The sequence below is a fragment of the Brassica rapa genome, chromosome A07 (genome assembly GCF_000309985.2).
Source record: "Brassica rapa cultivar Chiifu-401-42 chromosome A07, CAAS_Brap_v3.01, whole genome shotgun sequence".
Taxonomy (NCBI): Eukaryota; Viridiplantae; Streptophyta; class Magnoliopsida; order Brassicales; family Brassicaceae; genus Brassica; species Brassica rapa.
The window spans coordinates 4,816,385-4,839,453 of record NC_024801.2 but is presented as its reverse complement, the minus strand read 5'-3'; the positions used below and the strand labels follow the sequence as shown (position 1 = coordinate 4,839,453).

Below are 23,069 nucleotides of genomic sequence, written 5' to 3'. Positions count from 1 at the left end.
TTTGGAATTTTCAAAAGCCTCTATAGTTTCTTTATGAGTGAGAAAAAATAAGTGTTTTGAAAAATTAGCAGACGCGTTTGATATGATCTTTTTGAACGGTTTAGACTTTTTAAGTGGAATATTAAAACGATGACAAAACATTTTAATGTGAGCGAATACCAATGTTTACATCATTACGGAGATAACGACTTAAAAGTGAATTTCACTTATTTTAAGATATGATTTTTAAAAGGCTCATTTGTTGATTTGAAATTGCCATTTCACCCTTTACCAGCAAGAATGCCATACTGGTTTCAAGAAATTCAACAAGAATTAAAACAACACTTTACCAGCAATGGCTCTCTCCCATATCAGATTCTATTAGTTGTTCATGCCCCTAAGCCTCATCAATAATTTGTCTTTTCTTTGCTGTCCGATCTTCGTTTATATTTGATAATTTAAGTTAATTTATAAGTGGAAGGTTAACAGGTTACATGCAATTTGAAAACCAATTCTTTTTTTCTTACGGTTGCCAATGTTGTTCTCTTGAATATACGATTCACTATACCTTATTGCCTTGCGAAAGTATTGGTTTTGCAATGTGTCTTGAGATCTGCCGATGCAAGTTCTTTATTATTCAGATAATGTAGCACTTAATTATTGTTTTTGGACAATGGAAGATGAATAATGTTGGTTGGGAGTTCCTTCTTGATCCAAGTAAGAAGGGGAATGCTTTTTTTTGTTGAAGACGATATCAAATATGAGGATTTTCTCCGCATGGTTTGTGAAGATTACAATATGATTAGTGAGACGAAAGCGGTCGAGCTTGCTTATATGTTGCCTAAACGCATATTGGAGCAAATGGCTAGCAAAACTCCTTCGATGTTCTTGAGTAACGACAGAAATCTTGAAAACTTTATCACATTGTCTAAGACAGACGTTTTGTGTGTTTATGTCTCATTTCTTGCAAACAAAGGTCGTCAAGATTTGAACAGAAATCAAAAGCGTGTTGTTAGACAGAATGCTTTTGCACATTTTGGTAGTTTTGGAAATGTTCAGTACAAGACTCTGAAGCCATCACTTGAGACTATGAAACCATCACAGCTGCGGAAGACTGAAACCATTAAGTATGGTGACATATTCAGTGGCAAGAATGGACTAATAATGAAATTACGCAAGCTTTCAGTGCTCGAAAGGTTTGATTTCAGCATTAAAAAGTCTTTGAATCATTTATTTTACGGAGAGTGCTTCGTTCCTGGATGTTCCTGGAAGATATGTGCTTCAACTATGTCGAGATCATCTCTATAATTACTTTTTCGTAAATATACTGATCTTCATACATGCTCTGCGGCCAATAGGTATTCTCGTCACCGACATGGAAATGCAACATGTATTGGCAAGATGTATGTTGAGGGATTTAGTGGTGGTAGTGATCTTAAAGGAATCCGTCCTAAATATATAATGCAGTTTATCGAATTGACATCGGTTATTCGAAGGCTCATAGCGCATTGGCATATGCACGAGAGATGGTTAGGGCACTCATGCCAGTGGCTATCAAGACTTGCCTTCATATCTATACAAAATAGAGAAGGACAATCCAGGTACAATAACAAAGCTTGAACTTGATGCTCAGAAATGGTTTAAGTATTTGTTCATTGCTTTTGGCACATGCACATGTATCAAAGGCTTTTTGTTCATGAGAAGGGTTATTGTTGTAGATGGAGCACATCTAAGTGGTAAGTTCAAAGGTGTTATGTTAGTGGCTGCATGTCAGGATGGAAATAGGGATACATCACTACAAGAAAACACTCAAATAGCCATGGAATTTTTCATTGCTAGAGAGGACAATTTGTTGCTAAAATGCAGCAGGCGATAAACGGCTACGGATAGAAGCTTATCTGTGGCATCAGCACCGACGATATCTCCCATCCGTTGCTATTCCGTAGCTCGTTCGCAACAGTTTTGCGAGCGAATCAACCGTAGCTATTAGCGACGACGTAGCTACTGAGTTTTTTATTGCGCATTGGCAACACTTTTAGCGAAAGATTTAGCGTAGCGAAATAGCCACAGAAATTAACTACAATTTTGCCTTAGCCAAGTTGTAGCAAAAGTAGCCACAAATTTAGTTACGAATGTTTTGTACCAAAATATTAGATTCGGATTAGCAACAAAAAGTTGCTTTGATTTTAAAACATTATAGCATAAAACGAAATCTGAAATTCCCAAAACATAATAGAAACATTGCATTCATTACTAGTAGAAAACAAAATATTAAACCAAATAGGTCAAAACTAATGACATAACAATAGTTCAAACTAAACACAAAAGATTCTAAGTGTTATGTCTTCAGTTGATTGTAGTAAGTCATCAACATCATCTAGATTCTCTGCTCATTGGTGCTAGGAGGTGAGGATGGAGAAGAGTTGGTAGTTCCTCTAGCTTCACACAAGGCAGTGAGCTGCTAGCTCATCAAGTAGACAGTTTCAGTCAAAGTAATCAACTTCTCTAAACGAGATTGACGAGTAAGAAGGACGGGCTGGTGGATCAATGTGATAATTGTTCTCCATTTGTGTTGTTCCAAGTCCAAACAAACATCGTTTGTGAGGGTTGACTACCTAATAAACCAGAAAACAAGAAACAAAATTACAGAAAAAGAGCCACAAGGGAAATACAGAATCTTAAAAATAATAATACTCAACTTTATTCTCATCGCCATCAGTGTTGGAGAAGTGTTGTAAAACAACAATAGACTCAACGTCTCCAACAATCTTCATGTGGATCTACCCCTCTAAGTCAGTATAGCTGGCTCCTCCCCCATCTACATGATCTATAAACACAAGGCAAATGGTATAAAAGAGTCGCAAGGACATACATAATCTTAACAATACACAATAAGACAATAAGGACAAGATTCTTGTACGATATCTTATTTGACCTTGGCATAAGATTTGGAAACAGAAATGTGTTGATGTATACCTGCCTGAGGTGTGTTCTTCATAAAATTTATTGCGCCTTGTTCAATAGTAGCTCTTGTAGGGAAACTGCCTCTTCTTAGTGGATGCATACTAGAGCCCTAAATCAATGAATCACATAGTTTAATAAGAGACTTAAAGAAGATATGAAAACGCAGAGACTTATTAACCCCAGTTCGATTTTGAAATACAAACCATAAACTGACTGAAGACACAGAAATTGATAGAAGAAATGAACCCAGATCGACTTGAAAATATGAACCCTAATTTGATTGGAAACGCAGAGATTATAAGAAATAAACCCTAAATCGATTTGAAAACAGAAACCCTAACCAACACCCATAAACCCAAATCTATTTGAAGAACAATATATTGCAACAGAGTTTTGGAAAAGAGAAGTACTATTGGGACAAGCTGTGATAATTTGTCGTGAATGAGAGTTGAGATTGGGTTGGTCTTTGTCGGCGATAAGAGTGTTTCCACGGAGAAGAAGAGTTAAAAAGAAAATGTAGAAATATTTTGGCAGAGCGATTTGGGAAATTATTTTATGGTAGTAATTTAATATTTTGGTGAAAATTTTAGGCGCCATTACGAAAATTTGTGCGTTTGAATTTATGAATGTGTGTCTTTCAATACAAATCAAACAGGTTGTGGTATACATCAAACTACTAATAACATATTGTATTAGCTACAAAAAAAAACTAACCATTAACCAATAGCATCTATAAAACCGCTGTAATATAGAAAAGTAAAACATCCAATAGTGCAATATGAAAAAAACAATTATAGCCTTCAAGATATGCTATTGAAATAACAAATGTAGCCGTCGGAAACAACGCTATTATAATGTTAACAATATAACAGAAAACACAAAAACACTGCTATCATATGTTTTCGCTACGATAGCATGTGAGAAACCGCTATAATAAGGGAGAACTATTATAGCAGACATAGCAGTTCATAATACGCTATCCCAGGCATATGATAGTGGTTTCCTCGCGCTAATATGGAGGTTTTTTTGTAGTGTTTGCCCGTCTTTATAAAATATTTAGGCTGTTACATCGTTGACATTTATATGTATGGCTTCACGTTATAAAATGGGCTCAATCATAGTAAAAAACTTTGTTCAAAAACTCGGCCAAGTAGCCGGTTTTGCAGCCGGGTAATCGCAACTCGGAGTCCAACCGTGGTGATTTTAACCAATCGGTTTGGTAAATCGCTAAAGAACAAACCGGCCGCTTAATAAAACAATGCGCTATTAAATCGAATTAACTGACGATTAATAACAAAAATTTCTAGGTTAAGCCCAATAAAAATGGGCTTTGCCTTTTTTAAAGCCTGATTGAGTTTCCTAAAGTCTATAATACGTGCTCTATTTATACTAGTCATTCCTTCTGCACCAGTTTACAAACGTCCGATGTGGGATGTGGAGATTCACAACTCTCTACAATAAAAGTCAATATTTAAATAACAAAAAAAAATCGAATCTACAACATAGACATAAGTAACTTACTGAAAACTTTAACACCGGACCACATTAATTTATTTGTAATATTCCACAAAACCTTATTATAAATATACTATATTTAAACTGCAATAGACATAATTATATTTTGTGATCTAATTTGATATGTATTTACAAATTTCTATTTTAGTACCAATGATATTTTATACATAAACATGTATTTATTATACATAAATATTTGGTATTATACATATAAATAAGGTATTATATATATAAAAGTACAAAAAAATTATTTCGCGATTACTCCCCGAGTTTTTTCCTCTTTTCTAATAAATCGCTAGGCCGGTATGTGCCGCACGCGTAGCACCTAGCGAGAGTTTTCGAACAAGGGTAAAAAATAAGCCCGTAACATAAATTAATTAACAGGTAGTAAATTAAAATAGTTAGCTTGCTGCATCGTTGACATTTATATGTATGGCTTTGCATTATAAAATGGACCCAATCATAGTAAACAATTACCCTTTAGCCTAAATTAATTTACCAGTAATCATATACATAACTATATCGTAAATTATTTACCCATCATTTTAAATAGTTAGCTTGCTTCAGTGTTCACATTTATATATGTATGGCACCTTTATATATGGGTCTAACCATCTCTTATATATTAAAAGAGAAGCATTGTAATAAATGCATTCACACAATAATAAACACGTGGCAGTCTCACAATGATTTGATAATTATTATGCTAACGCGTTCACATTATATTCATAAATGTGTTCACACTATGTACCTTGTACTTTTTTAATATAAAACTCACATACATGGTTCCAATAAAACTCTGGATTTTTTTGTTTCGAATAAAAATAGATAACGTATCAAAAGTCAAACTATATATATATATATATATATATATATATATATATCATTTTTATTGTTTACGGATAAAGTTGAGCAAAATATTCAGAAATTTTGATTTAATTCGTTATCCGTTTTGATTTGAACAAAAAAATCTGGATATCCGTGTCTCTATGAAACCAATCAAATACTAAAATACAATATCCAAAAAGAATCAAATCACAAATGCCAATATTTTAAGGAACAGATATCTAATTCGATATGTTATATGCATTTATATACATATATGTAAATAATTATATATGTATGTTATATATATTATACTTTATATCAGTTTTACAATATTTTTATGAATTAAATTTATTATATTAGGTACTAAAATTTTATAAGTTAAATAGTGTTTTATTTTTTAATAAAATGTTATTATTAATTTTTCAGTTATTTTTAAAATTTTATTTTATTTACGGATCAAATCGGATATTCTTTAAAATTCTAAAACATTTCGGATATCCGAGTCACCGAATATCTAGGTGGCTAAAGATCGAATCGACACGAATGCTTCCAAATACTCAGATATTCAATCAGTGCCCACCTCTATTTACGGATACAATTTTATTTTCTTTATATGAAAAAAATGACTAATGTCAAGGCCTTTTTTATTTTAAATTAATTTTAATTTTATCTTTCATGTATTATTTTAAACAAAAATGTCATTTAATATTAATTAACAATATCTTTATATATTTGTCAACTATTCTTATATACTTTACATACACATAAATGTGCACCTTGATGTGAACACCTTATAACTAAGTATTCACCACAATTGAAGTATTTAAATTTTTTGAAACTTGAAATATTTTTTCTTAATACTTCTTTCACTACCGACCAAATTGTAGTGAAATGTTTTGTCTTAATAATTTTCTTTTCTTTTTCTTAAACTATTATCTGTTTAGAAACTATAATATGAAACTACTGGTTCGACATGACGACTATCTAAAATTCCTAACATGAAAATAAACAAATAATATTATTTTTTTTATTTTTATAGAAAAGAAAACCAAATAAATCAAACATTTTAACCGAATAAACTAAAATAAATATTAATTTAAAATAATAGTCATATTTTAGAAGATTAAAAACCAAAAAAAAAAACTTAAAACCAAACCAATATCCACATTTAACAGATTTAATATCTTTTTATTAAAAGACGACACTTACGGCTTCGAGATAGCATTCCTGGACCATTACGCTGCACTGTTAAGGGAACATCAGTCATGTCATCTTCCTCATCGAATTGTATTATCTATGTTCCAGTCATTACACGGGTGTTAACTGGAGCACGCTGTCCTTCATCTGCAAGTCCCGTTTCCAATGCAACACGGTGGAATACTAGCATTTCCTGATCCTCAATTATCTGGCTGATCATCTTTCACTAGTTGCTAGCCTTTCTCCATACGCCAAACCTTAAATAGTAAACATCATATTTGTTAAACACTACACTTATTTATCGATGTTGCAAATACACAAAAACAGAATAAGATCCAACATCTTACTCTCATATTCAGCTTTTGATCTAGCATCATGTGTTTCAATGATACGTTGTTAGACCAATCATGAAATTGGACCGCTGGTTAAAATGATACGTTGCTACACGCATTGATCCAAAAGTCACCAACAATGTTACCTCCATCAGCCAGGGCCTCTCCGTTACCAATTTGACAAGATCTGTCGTCGTTCCTATAGTCAAAGGAGGAGCTAGGCCGCTCGGGAAAAGCATCCAATCTTGTACACCATAAGTTATAACCATTGGTGTCTGCTAAGCTAGACCATAATGTTTCCTGAAAGTCGTGATTACACCATCCAGGATCTCAGGGTCCTCTATGTAAATAGTGTACCTGTAGTCATATGGCTCAGGGACGAATTGCCAATGCAGTCTTTCATTCTTTCTCTATTTTGCATGCCACACTCTCAACAAACGCCTCATCTCATGCGCCATGTATACACAAAACAATAGGTATCTTCCCAAATTCCAAAAATCAAAATATGATATGAACATTTACATGTACACAAATTTTAGGGATCAGGCTATATTCCATATTTCCCCTAAAAGATGTGTCTTTAATAAGTCCAAAAGTTCTGATTTCAAAACTTCATGTTTCTTTATAGCATGACACAAAAAATTAACATTAAATGGAGGATATCATGAATGCATTCTTCACGCTAACCGAATCATGATGGAGTATTAAGGTTTACGAATAGTTCATACCTCTCGCACAGATTCTTCTCTCAGACAAGTTTACTATCAAAGATTGATAAAACTTACCTTCTTTTATAAACCCTCCGAGATTAGAGAACAGTGCACAATATCGACTTACCCAATATGTAGATGATGCATATCTTTTTCTAGATTCGGTTTTCCAGCTGCGCCGAATGTGTCAGACATGTTGTGGAAGAGATTAAGCTTCACAATGCACAGTACAGCTTTCATTTACCAAGGAAAATATAACCAAATCATTACAATATCCAAAATATCAGCAAATCAAACAAAATCCTCTCTCTTATCTTTTAATTGTACTTCGCTACAGGCTCAAGTTTATACAGAACTTCTAAGGCTAACCTCCTCATTACAATAAACCATCTATGCCAACGAAGTAGCAAATTTTATTGTGCTTGGTATTAAGCTACTAATTTCATTAGTTTTCTTTGGTTTTAAGCTAATTGTTCCTTTTTTTTAGGTAGAAAACAGTTTCCTGATTAACTTTGAATGTGTCCTATGAGCTCAGAGAACAGAACTATGAAAATAAACTAAAACGAAATGTGTAAGTATTAGTTATTAATTCATTATTATTTTCTGCTTAAAATTTATGAAAATTCAAAACTCTTGTGGAGGATTCCCTTTTTTCTTGTTTAATTTTCTCACAAATTCCCAACATATTGAGGTAGCATAAGATATGATAAAGACAAACTCGTGAAACCTTGTTTTCTACAGTTAAGATGAATCCTTAAACAATACAATGCGATATAAATAAAAAGGAACTAAAAGGACTTGTTGCTGCCGATCAACCAAAGCCATGAAAGGCAGACACCAGCAAAGATCCCCCCAAGCATCGAGGCTACAAGGATGTTGCCGAGAGCATTAGCTTCAGATACCTGTCCACATAAAAGAAGAGTATCAATTTATGATGTCTCTTTTCATAATTTTCAGTACACAGAAAATAATAATTTAAATGTTAACTACTTACATTGTAAGTTCTCTTTGGTGTTTGCGTGAGTACGCAGACGGTAAGATAACCGTTTGAAATTCCTAGGAAGGATGTCAGGGTGATCATCCAACCCTGATCTGCGTACCTTGCGGTGATATAAAAGGCGGGAAGGAACAACATTCGAGCAAGAACAGAGGCTACTATCACTTTTCCTGATTGCATTTTAAGGGGTTTGACCATAGTGATGTATCGAGAAAGCGCATCGCTTAAGTTGAAACAAGTAACGAGGACGAGAGGGTACCTACAAATCATTGTTAAACAATAAATATATTAGAAGATATCAGATGATAAAAGGAAAGAAATCGTAACTAAAACGTATACGAGGAACAAACTACGAATGTAGCGAATGCTTTCCCGTGTTCTCGTAGAGGAACCCGGGAAATATTGACAACGTCAAAGCGTATATCAGGAATAAACTTATAACCCTGTCCAAGTTCTGATGCGCCAGTTGTTGGTTGGATAGTGGTGGGACTTCCTCAACGGGTTCCCCTGGGTTTGAACCCGATCGTGCTCGATGCTTTTGGACCATGGGCAGCTTCGGAAACATCACACCGTATATGATCACACATACTAGCTCGATGAAGAGTGAAATGGCTAAGAATGATACTACATTCATCACAATAAAAAAATTAGCGAGCTTTCATACATATCCAAATGATTAAACTGCTTGTGTAATTCATAGATTAAGAATCGTACATGCCCCTTTTCTTAGGCCGCCCCGGGAGTTCTGGAAGACTGCTTTGGTAAGCATCCTTAAAACTGACGTTATGGCTCCTGCTACACCAAGCCCTGCGGCGAAGGGCTGGATAAGATCGGGGCATATGCAGCTAAGGTCGCCTATCATTGCTCCTTCGACAAGGGCGTTGGCTACGCCAAATCCCGCCGATACAATGGATAAAAGGAGAAACGGGGTTATTCCTCCCTTTCCTTTGGTTACGATGTCAACCTGTCAAATTATAAATATTAATATAAATGAGAAAGCTCAAAATCAAAGAAAAATATGTTCTTAACTAATGTAATAAAAAAAAGACATATGTGTTCTTAACTATCAGACACGATTTAAGGACTAAACGAAAAATTTAGATGAGAATAAAACCAAAAAGAAAAACTTATTTATAAAGAGAATACCGTTAGTAGCAAAATGCTGCCAATTACAAATAGGCAGTAACCGGTGAAGACTCTCCTTTGGTTTTGATTTTCTGTCCCACAAAAACCAATACTGATATCGTTCCCAGAACAAAGGGCTGGTAAACGAGCGTCAGCGTTCGAGACGGATGGTAGTCTGCAAATGTTTTAAAAGGGTCAATTTGATTTAAAAAAGATATTGAGATATTATTGGATATTTTTTCATTTATGGAAATCACTGAAGCAATTATGAGATATTTGAAATAATTCTTTATGAGATATTTGAAAGAATTCTTTGTAATTATTTTTAATAAGTTAACTACTGTATTCATTCTAAAAAGTTAACTGTTATAAGGTTGATCAATGAAAACACAATAATGATTTGATCTTGATCATTTGATGTTGTGGTGTCCAAAAGCTATCGGAGGACTTGGAACTACGATAATCACACGGTCTTGGAACTTGTCAAAATGGATTTATACCAGGGCTGATTTATCCATACAAATGGGGACTTCGTCAAAGTTTTAACGGAAATGGGTATATTGTTATTAGAAAAATGAATGTATAATAATTGTAAAGCTACCTGTAAATTTGTAATTAAAAGATAAAAAAAAAACTAAACATCGAAATTTAAATAGATGCGGAATATGTCAAACTATAAAAATTGCACAGTATATGTATTAATTCCTTAAGATAGTAAGAGTGTTATAGGATTTTCATTGATAAAATAATTAATTTTTAAAGTTTTGTTTTTTTGAAAATGTTTAATTTTCAAACTTTTTAAAATGTTTGTTACCATATATGTATGTATATGTATATAATATATCATATATTTATCAGATGATCTCATAGTTGAACTTTTTATCAAAATGATTTCATACTTAACGTTCCTATTCAAAAGTATAATACTATGTATGTTTTAAACATAGATATTGGTTATTGTAAAGGTTACATAAAAACCAAAATTTATTTCCCATGCAGTGGAATGTATACAAGGTATTGAAGCAAGTTAGACAAAAAAAAAAACGCTATATATGATACATTATCTACATTGAAAACAAAATACATATATAATTAATGATATCCATATAAAATCATACACAAGTAGAAAAATAAAAGTAAGACATCAAGAATTAAGTTAGGTTTTTAAGGGTGTAAGATTGTTGACAGCTTACCGGGAAAACCTGGTAGTAGTAGTCCGAAATAGTCAGAATGGTGTTCCAGGCAACCAGCTGTCCAACGCTCAGAACACAGCACTGGAAACTGGCTGCAAATTTTCCCTAATTGAAGTTGGACACATCAAGTTTTAATTAAAATGGAAAACTTAAACCTTGATATATATTATGATGACCCAGGTATTATTAGAAATTCTAAATCAGAAGTTGCATCATTAAATTCAAAAAACAAACAAAATATTTTAGCAAAATATATCGAACCTGTATATTGCTCATATTCAAGTCCTTTTGTGAAAGATAGGCGATGAATGAGACCGAGTTGAGTGAGACAGAGTTCAGTGAAAGAGAGTTGAGGCGGAGGTGAGTGAAAAGGTGAAGCTGAAATAATTTATAATGCGGTGAGCTTATGCATTAGAATCTTATATGAAAAGATTTTTTTTTTCAACAATTTTTAATAAAAAACTAGAATCTTATATGAAAAGATAATTAAAAGGAATTATATGAAAAGATAAATAGAAGGAATTTATGCAGTTCATTCGACTCCTTGGACTCTCGTAAGAGGAAAATCAATAGAGTTCCTTTACCGTTTACGACACCTGCGCACAGTGCATATTCATCTCTCGAGGATGTATTTGATTCTGATAGTGATAACGAAGACTCATCTCTGATGGCTTGTTAGAAACCTAGTTTGTTATCTGTAACTGGATCAGCGGGTTTGCCGAGTAATGAAGAATAAAAGGAATTATATGTAAAAAAAATGAAAAGGAACAAATATTATAATAATGAAAAGGAAGAAAACTTGCATAGTTTTTTTTCTTTTCTTGTCAAACATTTGATTGTTTTAAGCCATTTTATCTAGTTTTTCAAAGTAAAATCAAATTGAATGAAATAATCAGGCCCAGTCTCTTATGTTTTTTTCGTCAAAAAGTTTACAGTTTGTAGTTAAGTTTTCCAATTATTTCTGCACATAAGGAAATGAGAGGTCGATAAAAGGTCAGTTTAATATTTAAACTTTCTATTTTGGTAACAAACTTTATTGTGTGTAGTTTCTGTACTAGTGGAGGGCCCATTTCCATTATTATTTCTAAAACTATCTAGTCACTCCACAACACATTTAATTTTCTCACAAACTATTTCTGGCTAGAAACAACTTACATAACATCGTTACAAAGAGAAAACGAATATTCTTATAATAATATGACAAAAGCAACAAGCTTGGTCAACAGAATTGCGTTTTTTTCTTCTTCATCCCTTTCCGCAGTAAATTGGTTTGGTTTTACCCCTATCGCTAACAGCAACGACAAGTGGTTATAACTATATACGGAACCACTGTAAAGCAACTTGAGTATAGATACGTAGAGGTAGAAGTAGAACCCTATACATTAAGATTTCTTTCTTTGATTGCCAAATAATGGAGAATCCACTAAGCAAACAAAATAAACATATCCTTACACGCGATTTTTTTCCATTTTGTTTGTGGTCACATGACTTTTGTTTCACGTTCTGAAATACATATTTTCAAACCTTGAAAACAAAAATCGGCTTAGTGAATCCCTATATCTTCAAAACTAATAAGTTTCAATAGGAATAATCAAAATTTGAAAAAGTATATATATAGTGAAAGTTATTATATTGAGGACAAGATAATCTAACAAAGTTGAAAAAAGAAGAAGATAGTCTGACAATGAAAAATCATGGATAAAAGATGTGTACTAATCACATTTTAGCGCAAAGCAGGCTCTCTTTTTTTTTTTTCTGTTACTGCGCAAAGAAGACTCTTTAATAATGAAGACACGAAAGATAAGGTTTTCACATAACCCATATTGATATTGTGCGGGCTATCTGAGTACAATTAGACATCTTGACCCATTTGAAATTTGAATAATAGTCCGTCCTTATGATGCAACAAACCGGATATTATTAGAAATTCTAAATCAAAAGTTAACATCAGTAAATCCAAAACACACAAAGAACTCGTTGCATATGCTAATTAATCGACTTATAGAGACTATTAATTTAATTATAAATTCTGGCTGTTTCGAAACTGACTAAACCTTATTGACTAAGACGATGATGATAATTGTCTAATAAAAGGGAAGATTTTGTACTTTCTCTCATCATAAAAAAGGTCCTCTAAAACAAAAATATTGGTACCTTTTTAGTGATAGTTCTTTTTAATCAGTTACGAACTTATGATTTAAGAAAAGGACGTCTAAAAGAAAACAATCAAACCAAACAAACCAACACCATCGATAAAGGAAATGAAAGATGCATTCCAAATCATAAATTCACTGATTAAAATAATTTTTAAACATTTTTGAAAATGTTTTATTAAAGCTTTTATTGATATATATTCATATGTAATAAAGTTCATAGAATTTTTAATAATAGACTAGTATATTTATAGGTTTTCTCAGTGATACTTTCGAAATTCTTATGACCAAATATATTGATTAAATGTACATTTATACACTCATTGGGGATGATTGGTAAGTGCTGTAGCTTTATATTTTTTGCTGTAGAATTTAATCTGTAGATTTATTTGCTGTAGCTTTCCTTGCTGTAGATTTCTAAAGCACTAATTTTTTGCTCTGGAAATAAAGCTCTCTACAGCCATATTTTGATTTTGCAGAGATTTTTTTGCTGTGAGTTTTTTAAGGAAAGCAAAGCTCGATTGGTTGAGATATATAGCTGTAGACTAAATTTTGGCTGTCCAGAGCATCTACAGCCCCAACCAATCATCCCCATTATCTTTATCAGAAATTTTGTTTTCCAAGCAATTGAATTTTTACTAAAATATTTAATTTCTTTGATTGATACCAAAAAGTTTAAAAAATTATTGAAATGTTTATTTTTATCAAATTATAATGTTGAAGCCTAAAACTGATAATTGGGTTTAGAGACTAATCGAGCAATAATCAGAGACATTAGGGCCAATGATTCTATTTAATGAAATTTATAAGATTAAGAATAGTAATTACCTTTCATCCATAAGCTTAGAGGTACACCAAACATTTCCTCATAAAGATCATCCATAGACTCAATTAAAGTTCTAAATTTAGTAACCCATTCAAACAAGTCTACAAAATCAATGATTATGCATATAAAGTTAAGTTAATATTACATAACATATTAATTCCTTATAAAAACCAGAAGAATAACCAGATGTGACTTCATACCGATTAGATAAGTGTTGTCGGAATTCATTTGGAGAGCTTGCAGGAATGGAACAGGTACAACCATTGGGTTTTAGTAAGTGAAAATCAATAAAATACATGTGTACATTCGACAAATTTGATGTGAAATTCACGTGGTGTATTCCTTATCAAACCAATCCATGGTGTCACTTGGAATCATCTGAATACTCCATATGTCGTCATCAAAATAGCCAAAATAGTGCTTACCAATCAAATAATTAGGGATTGTAATTTAGATTCTGCAACCCTAATATTACATGATTATAAAATGAAATTACTTACACAATAACTCATCAAAAATGAAATGCTGAGCATAAATTACAACTTACATTTGGGTGAGCCACAATCAGATGCCGCTCTTTCGGATTAGGAGGATTTATAGTTTCTCATACTCGTAGTATTTTTTCCCAGGCTTCGACATTGTTCGATGATTCAGTGAGATTTGAAATTAGGGTATTGTTGTGTGGCATTAAATTCTTTTTTGGAATTTTCAAAAGCCTCTATAGTTTCTTTATGAGTGAGAAAAAATAAGTGTTTTGAAAAATTAGCAGACGTGTTTGATATGATCTTTTTGAACGGTTTAGACTTTTTAAGTGGAATATTAAAACGATGGTAAAACATTTTAATGTGAGCGAATACCAATGTTTACATCATTACGGAGATAACGACTTAAAAGTGAATTTCACTTATTTTAAGATATGATTTTTAAAAGGCTCATTTGTTGATTTGAAATTGCCATTTCACCCTTTACCAGCAAGAATGCCATACTGGTTTCAAGAAATTCAACAAGAATTAAAACAACACTTTACCAGCAATGGCTCTCTCCCATATCAGATTCTATTAGTTGTTCATGCCCCTAAGCCTCATCAATAATTTGTCTTTTCTTTGCTGTCCGATCTTCGTTTATATTTGATAATTTAAGTTAATTTATAAGTGGAAGGTTAAGAGGAAGTACATTAAATAATAATAAAGAAACACACTTTCTCTTTCCTCTAGTATAAAAAAGAAACACACTCTCTCTTTCATCTAGTCTAAAAAAAAGATCTAATTTTCTTCTCATTAAGGAAAAATCAGTATATTCTCTATGTAGGTCACATAAGAAAGTGTTTTGCAAATGCATTGTGGCTTTTGATGTAATTAAAAAGTGATAAAGTGCCTCTTGATGTAAAAAATTCTGCTTTGATGAATCGAATCAGTTTGGAGTAAGTTCACGAAAATGTGTGGTGATTTAAAATTTTTTTAATAAAAAAAACTGTAAAAGGGAAGATGCTCCTCGATAAACACACTTTGCTTGTCTTGGAGAATGAATTTCAGACCCTAGCATAGCATTCTGACACAACAAACTCTAGGACAAGGAGTAGGGAGATATGGGCAAAAATGAATGAATTTGTTTGGTTTAGTAAAGGTGCATGCGGCTAATTAGATTCCCAATTATAGGCATAGATGCCAATTTTCTCTAACTTATTTTCCTTATTCAATTTTTGGGTGATTTAATTTTGGAAAATTCGACAAAATAGGGAAAAAATCTACATTTTGTACTCATATACCTTTTCCAAGTTATGTTATTTTTCTTTAAAGTACTTTTAACTGAATAATTTGTATCCAATAAAAATCAACACAATTTCTATCCAGACTTTACTGTGGATTCCCTTATTGATTCCACTACGCGACAATGGAATTCGCAGGTTATTCGGACTTTGGTAGACCCGCAGGATGTGAAAATCATAGAGAGCATACCACTGAGCCGAAACCAGATGGTTGATAGGGAAGGATGGCATTTCACAAATAATGGGAAATTTACCGTTAAATCAGGATATCAAGTGGAGAGGATTTATCCGGATAGGGAAAGATCACCAGTATTACTTGGACCTACAGTTGATGTTCTGAAGGCATTTTGTTGGAAACTAAGGTGTCCACCAAAAATAAAACATTTTCTCTGGCAATTGGTGTCCGGGTGTGTCGCAGTTAAGAAGAATTTACAGGCGTGGGGGATCCAGGGAGATATATGTTGTGCAAGATGTGGAGCGGATGAGGAGTCGATTAACCATGTGTTTTTTGAGTGTCCTCCAGCAATTCAGGTTTGGGCGCTGTCAAAGATTCCAACAAATCCAGCTATTTTCTCAACAAGCTCTATATTTACAAACATGGATCATCTTTTCTGGAGAGTTGCTCCACGGATAGAGGATCATCACTTTGCTTGGATACTTTGGTACATTTGGAAAGAAAGAAATAATAAGGTTTTTAGTAATCTGGATATAGACCCTAGGGACACTCTTAAGTTGGCGGAAACAGAATCCACACTCTGGGCAGAGGCACATATTTTGAAGGACCAGAACACGGGAACACAGGTTCAGGCATCTCTGCCGTCAATTCCTGGAAGATGGTGCTTTACAGATGGATCATGGAAAGAGGGGGATATGTTTTCTGGTCAGGCTGGTTCAGTGCTTTAGAAGGTTTTGAAGGTTTAATGGGAGTCAGGAATGTAAGGGCTTCTTTAACTCCCTTGCATACAGAGATGGAGGCGCTACTATGGGCTATGAAATGTATGAAGAATTTACGTCAATTCCAGGTTACATTTGCAACGGATTGTTCTCAATTGGTGAAGATGGTTTCGGAACCAGAAGAGTGGCCAGCTTTTGCAAGTTATTTGGAAGATATCAAGAGTCTGAAAGAGAGCTTCACACGATCAGAGATTATACCTGTACCAAGAACGCAAAATACAAAGACGGATAACCTAGCACGCAGTGTCAGGAAAAAAACGTCTTTCGTCGTTCACATGGATCAATATCTCCCGGTGTGGTTTACAGAGTCAATATGAGTCTGTAATGTTGTCGACCAAAAAAAAAACATTTAACTGAATAATAAAATTAATTAAATAAAGGATTTTAACGAAATTTACATTTCATTCGTATATACCGTATGCACCTATCAATGTTTAGCATTGTGACTATATTTTCTCTGAAATATAATTTGATTATGGAGAAAAAATAAATGTAGTTTATTCAGATATTTGTTATGTTCTGCTCTGCTATGTCTAAGAAGTCATTCTTGTTAGATTTAGGGATTATAAGTAAGGTTATGAGAGATTAGCCCAAAATATAGATACGCTAAGGTGATAAGATTTCAGTCATAGGAATTGCTATTAATGCTTGTGTTCTAGAATATCTAACTAGAACCCTAACTTAGGATAATTAGGCGCAAGCGGAAGCATGGTCTTTTACCTGAATTAATTCAATTGAGATAGTTTTGCTAGAAACAAGCGACAGCTGATCTAGTCAAACTAGTGAACCAATCGAACAGCTCGGTAACGTTTGACTAGGTAAACATCGAGCGATGCTAGTCATGTGGCTTCGATCGATGTTTGAATTATATCAACAAGCGACAGATGAGATATAGACTCAGATCAATATAATTTCTCCGCACGCTGAAGCTGGAATATATTGTCATTAGAATTCGTGTTCTAGGATTGAAACCTTAGCATCTATATCACTATAATCTGAATTACCTGAAACCCTAAATTTAGCTATTTCTTATAATTGTTTACAACTTCAAATCAATCAACCAAACAACTGTCTTGTTCACCTCTGCTATTTACTGTTTAATTGCTTGCCTAGCTTAATCATAAAATTGTTAGGATCTATTGTATGCCTTAGCTCCTTGTAGATTTAATCTATAAGTACTACGACTGAACCTCTTATTTGAGAGAGTAAAATCACCCCTAACTATTGACCCATCAAATCTAGAACTGGAACCACTTCCGAGCATCTAAAGCCTTACACATACACAGTTGAGTAATAATCTAACAGACACCAACTTCTTCCGTATACACATAAAACAAACCAGTCAAAACGAAAAAATCCTAACACACTCTCATGAACTACCTAGTAAGTCAAAGCCCCTTCAACCGAACAACTATCTTGTTCACCTCTGTTATTTACTGTTTTAATTGCTTACCTAGCTTAATCATAAAATTTTCACGATCTATTGTGCGCCTTAGCTCCTTGTGGATTCAATCCCTAAGTACTAAGACTGAACCTCTTAAATCACTCCTTGGAATAATTTGAGTGATATCACCAACACATGCAAATAATCCACAGAAGAACCAAAGGTACTACACAGAAACAACTCAATAGAGAATTTAACCTAGCATTAAACCCATCAATCAAACATGTCCAATACAGTTTGCAGTTACGAGCAATACAAGGAAAAAGAACCATCCTCTTGTCTAACATTGCAAATAGCAAAGCAAGGGAAGGCTTTAACACAAACCTAGCTTAAACGAAAGTCTGAAGCTGAATAGCAAAAACAATTTGTAACTGACGAGATTCTCCACCACCAAAAATTCAATTGGCCGTCACCTCAAGACTCAAAGTTGGGACCAGCCAAACGAGCTATTGATCCACCAAATCTAGAACTGGAACCATTTCCAAACATCTAAAGCCGCACACAGTCACAATTGAGTAATAATCTAACAGACGCTAACTGCTTCCGTATACACATAAAACAAACAAGCCACTATAGGTTTTTAGAAAAAGTTACAGCCCCTAAAGCAACAACCAAAATTTTAAAGTCAATATTTTAAAAGTCTTAACAGCCAAAGTCCTAAGAGCATGTTTAATGCAAGTTTCTTAGTTAGGTCTCTTACTTTTAAAATATAAAAAGGTAATTAAAAGTATGATACACTACAAGAACACAGCGACATACTGAGGGAAAAAATCGTCGGTATGTCGTCGGAATAACGCTATTCCGACGACATACCGACGAAAAAAGTCCTCGGAAATAACTCCTCGGAAATAACTCCGAGGAAATTCCGAGGACTACAAGTTCGTCGGAAAGTCCTCGGAATATTCCGAGGAAGATGTCGTCGGAATATCCCGAGGGATACACTTCCTCGGAATATTTCCAAAATTAAAAAAAAAATATAAATTTATTTTTTTAAATTGAAATTCGAAAATATAAAATTAAAATTGAAATAGAAAACATATTTAAAATACAAAAAATAATAAAATAGTTTTTATAAATAAAAAAAAATGTTTTATAAATACAAAATTAGTTATAATAAATATAAATATTATTATAAATATGAAATCATCTTTTTATAAATACAAAATAGTTTTTATAAATACAAAAAATAATAAAATAGTGTTTATAAATCAAAAAAATGTTTTATAAATACAAAATTAGTTTTAATAAATATAAATATTTTTATAAATATGAAATCATCTTTTCATAAATACAAAATATTTTTTTTAAAATACAAAAAATAATAAAATAGTGTTTATAAATAAAAAAATGTTTTATAAATACAAAATTAGTTTTAATAAATATAAATATTTTTATAGATATGAAATCATCTTTTTATAAAAATAAAATAGTTTTTGTAAATACAAAAAAATAATAAAATAGTGTTTATAAATCAAAAAATGTTTTATAAATACAAAATTAGTTTTATAAATATAAATATTTTTATAGATATGAAATCATCTTTTTATAAATACAAAATAGCTTTTATAAATACAAAAAATAATAAAATAGTGTTTATAAATCAAAAAAATGTTTTATAAATACAAAATTAGTTTTAAAATATGAAATCATCTTTTATAAATCCAAAAATCGAATTTATATACAAAAAAATGTTTTTTATATTTAAAAATAGTTTTTATAAATACAAAAATAAAAAAATAATGTTTATAAATCAAAAAAATTTTTATAAATACAAAATTAGTTTTTATAAATATGAAATCATCTTTTATAAATCCGAAAATTGAATTTATATACAAAAAACGTTTTGTAAAATCGAATTTATATAGAAAAACGTTTTGTAAATACAAAAATAATAAAAAATTTATAAAAAAATTCTAAATCAATTCAACACAACCAAATCACAATTCTAAACCTATTACACAACAAATCACAATCCTACCCAATCACCCTAACAAAAATCTATCAAAAAACTTCTAAAATCATCAAATCTACTTAAGAAACTAACAAATAGGACATAAGAGAGTGGGATAAGGTCCTTACATGATTTGTAAGGGAATGGAGAGGATTCGCCGGAGATATCGTCGCGAGAGAAGGTGGAGAACGCCGGAAGGAGAGAGAGATCGCCGGAGAGGAAAAAGAGAGAAATGGGGAAGAAGATGTGTTTCGAGTTTATAAAACCTAGGGTCCGACGGATATTTTCCGTCGGAATTTCCTCAGTATTTTCAATTTCCATTTTCGCAAAATATTTGGCGGCTTGTTTGCCCGGTTAAATGAAAATATTCCGAGGAAATTCCGACGGCCACTTAAATATCCGTCGGAATTTCCTCGGAATATTTTCATTAATTCGAGGAAAAAGAATATCCTGTGCATGTATTTCTATTAATTTATATTGTTCCTCGGAATTTCCTCGGAATATTCCGAGGAAATTCCGAGGAACACATGTTTGGGGTTTCAAAACATCAATTTTTTTTGCCCTATATCATTTCTTATACAAATGCAATGCATACCATTGAGGAATCTTTGTATAGATGATCATAAACCATGAAATAACAAAATTTCAAAACGAATTGTAAGTATTCCCTTAATCGTTCATTAAAGTGTATAAGTGTTTCTCTTATGTTGTGGGGATTTCGTTCATACAATCGGAAAAGTGTTATATAAGTGTTTCACTTAAACAAATTTTGACTTCATAATCAGTCTAAGACACTTAATAGGGGTTATATAAGTGTTATTCAAACCGCAAAACGTTGTTTTCGGTTTAAAAACCCTACTTCCTCGGAAAAGCCTCGGAATATTCTGAGGAAATTCCGAGGAAAAACAAGTGTTCCTCGGAATTTCCTCGGAATATTCCGAGGCTTTTCCGAAGAAACAGAAACCCTAAAAGCAAAGCCCTGAATCGTCGGAAAAGCCTCGGAATATTCCGAGGCTTTTCCGAGGAAGTAGGGTTTTTAAACCGAAAACAACGTTTTGCGGTTTGAATAACACTTATATAACCCTTATTAAGTGTCTTAGACTGATTATGAAGTCAAAAATTTGTTTAAGTGAAACACTTATATAACACTTTTCCGATTGTATGAACGAAATCCCCACAACATAAGAGAAACACTTATACACTTTAGTGAACGGTAAAGGGAATACTTACAATTCGTTTTGAAATTTTGTTATTTCATGGTTTATGATCATCTATACAAAGATTCCTCAATGGTATGCATTGCATTTGTATAAGAAATGATATAGGGCAAAAAAATTTGATGTTTTGAAACCCCAAACATGTGTTCCTCGGAATTTCCTCGGAATATTCCGAGGAAATTCCGAGGAACAATATAAATTAATAGAAATTCCGAAAAATATGATTTCCTCGGTATTTCATCGGTATATTCCGAGGAAATATGATTTCCTCGGTATTTCCTCGGAATATTCTGAGGAAATATGATTTCCTCGGTATTTCATCGGTATATTCCGAGGAAATTCCGAGGAACCCCAAATTTTGGGTTTCCTCGGAATTTCCTCGGAAATTCGTCGGAATATTCCGAGGATCTCATTTTCCGTCAGAATATCCGTCAGAATTACGCTGTTTTCTTGTAGTGAGAGAAATAAGATATGTCTGTTATTTAAGAGATGTCCCATATTTATTGAGGGGTTCTTAGAGTGGGGGTTCTTAGCGTAATATAAGAATCGTCTCTTAACTTTACTAAGAAAAACTAAGAACCGTGTCTTAAAATTCTTATTTAAGAGACGATTCTTAGTTTTTTTAGTTAAAAGTTAAGAGACGGTTCTTATATTACGCTAAGAACCACATCCTAAGAACCTTCCAATAAACATGTCCTAAGAGACATCTCTTAAGCTTAGTCTCTTATTTTTCGTCCACGTGTCCGTCTTTTTGTGAATGGTTTATTTTATTTTATTAAAATAAATTTTCATTATATAATTATTTTATTAATAAAAGTTATCTAATAGACACTATTGTGGGGGTATACACCATTGAACATACTCTAAACAATCAAAACCTAGATTTGCTTTAGTTAGAGGGCATTGTAATCTTTATAAAGTATGTCTCAAATGGAATGTGGCCTCAGATTTAATAACAACTAGATTATAGACCCGCGCGGGTGTATTTTTATTTTACAATAATAAATTTTATGATTATTTTACAGTTTTTTTAATGTTTGAATATGTCTAATGAAAAGTCGACAAACAAAAAAGAATATGTCTCGGTTGTTCATATTATTTTTGAATGTTAAACTAATCAAAATGATATGTTGTATCTACTATTTTATTTTATTTATATACAAATCTAACTATTTAGTATGGTTGCTTATATTAATAAGTCTATTTTAAAACAATTGTTTCATAGCGAAATAATACGCTATGGGTTTCGAAGTTATATGAAGCAATTTAGTTTATATACAAAATAATTTAAAATATAGGTAACCATACAATCCTTGTGAGTATTTTACAGTATAAAATCTATAAATTAATAGTTGATAAATTAATAAACACTATAAATTAGTAAATTTCTCTGTTTCCTAGTTGGACCGGTTCAAAATATGAAATAAATCACTAAAATAATAAGATAATAATTTTTAGAAAATCTTATGTAAATATATGGTCCCATTAAAATTATAAATTAATAATCTATCTATATATACATTTTATATAAGTACAAACTAAACATTATATTGTTGGTTTTATATGTACCATATAAGTGTCTCTATTTTTCTTAAAATTTCAATATATTTTGATAATATTTAGTAAAATTATATCTAAAAAAACATTTAAATTCTATGAAACATAAATATATACACCAAATAATATAACAAAACAATATGAAAGTATAATTTCTAAAATGGAGTTAATGTATATATGGTAAAATCGACTATTTTCTTATTTTATAAATAAAATATTCAAAATTAGAAAAAATATAAAAAAGAAAACTTTTTGTAAATGAATAACTCTATAAATTAATAAAATACCATAGTCCCAACATTATTAATTTATCGAGTTTTTAATATAATTTAATAAAAAATATTTATTTATTTTTATAATTT

At 32.0% G+C, this 23,069-nt stretch overlaps 1 long non-coding RNA gene across 1 annotated transcript; it reads left to right on the top strand.

Annotated features, from left to right (window-relative positions):
• The first annotated feature begins 232 nt into the window (after positions 1-232).
• On the top strand, positions 233-16,873 carry LOC117126563. The gene is made up of 2 exons (XR_004449179.1): positions 233-468; positions 14,986-16,873. It is a non-coding gene; the product is annotated as an uncharacterized LOC117126563 (long non-coding RNA).
• Positions 16,874-23,069: the final 6,196 nt, after the last annotated feature.